This window comes from Artemia franciscana, chromosome 3, assembly GCF_032884065.1.
Source record: "Artemia franciscana chromosome 3, ASM3288406v1, whole genome shotgun sequence".
Lineage (NCBI taxonomy): Eukaryota > Metazoa > Arthropoda > Branchiopoda > Anostraca > Artemiidae > Artemia > Artemia franciscana.
In genome coordinates, this window is record NC_088865.1 from 53,087,288 (window position 1) to 53,088,642 (window position 1,355).

Consider the following 1,355-nt stretch of genomic DNA (forward strand, 5'->3'; position numbering starts at 1 on the left):
TGTATGCAGATAATATGGCCATTGATGGAACTGGATAAGGTTTCAAGTGAAAAAGTCGGTGAGAAAAAAATAATTTTTCTAAAAAATCTTTTTATCCAAATGCACTAAAAAGTAAATTTCTTTTCCTGGAAAAACATGGAAAAATTGTAATTTTTGTGACTAAAAAAAATGAAAGTTTGGGGTAGCTACGCTGTTTGGTTTACCAATGGGAGTCCCTCTTAGCCCTTTATTGGCAAACCTTATCGTGGATTTTGTTGAAACGTCCATTATTCAGAGTTTTATACTTTGCTCTTGTTTCTGGGGTAGATTCATAGATGGCGTAGTTTATATTTAGAAGCACGGACTTGAATTCTAATTTTTTTTTTCTTGAACATCTAAATAGTTTTGATAAAAACATTAAATTTTGAGTTGAATTTGATGAAAATGAAAAGCTACGATTTTTTGTAATTTTATTAATTAAAAGAGATAACCACTTGCTTTTCTCAATATAAAGAAAACACACAGTGACTGATGTCTAAATTTTCAATCGTACCATCCAATTTCAGTGAAAAGAGGGTTGTGATTTCATTAATTGACAGGGTTTTTATAATTTGTTCCCAGGAACATCGCGATCCAGAATTATTTTATTTAAAAGACATTTTATCTCGTACTGATGTGTCGGCTAAATTAATAAAGAAAATAATTGAAAATAGACACGTTAGAAATAATAATACAAATAATACAGTTTTACAGTCTTCCGAATTTTATTTGGAAAAAATTTATTCACTCTCCATAACTTCAATCTCCTTGTTTTCTTGATATGGCTGGCCTGTTCGGCTTTAGACCTTTCGCTAGCCCTTTTCCTCCTCGGTGCTCGAAGAATTTAACGACGTGTTTTCCTATCGCTCATGCTAAGTGTTTTACACTGTAAATATATTTAATAAATTATAGAATATTATTACAAGCACTGATCGAATCGAACCATTACAATATCTAACAACCAAGACCAATAAAACACTTCAAAACATAGTACAACTAATCGACGTGGCATTTTCTCTTGACTTTTCGACTAGAACAGAAGCCCTGACGTCATGAGGGTTTTCAATTTGGAAAAATGCACAATAATTTACAACTACACAAGATCAACTCTATTGAAAAAAAAAACAAGCATGAACATGCCATGGATAAGTAAAAAAAATTATGCAAACGGAACTACGTGTATTTTGATTTCGCCACACGTATTATTGTCATCCCTCCTCCCCATCGGGGTGGAAAAGAACTGCTAAGTGACGGAAAGACATGCATTTATGTTGCGTCACAAATGTAAATAGGTAGTTTTAAATTTGTCATCATTTTAAATCGAAGAAGTGAACATG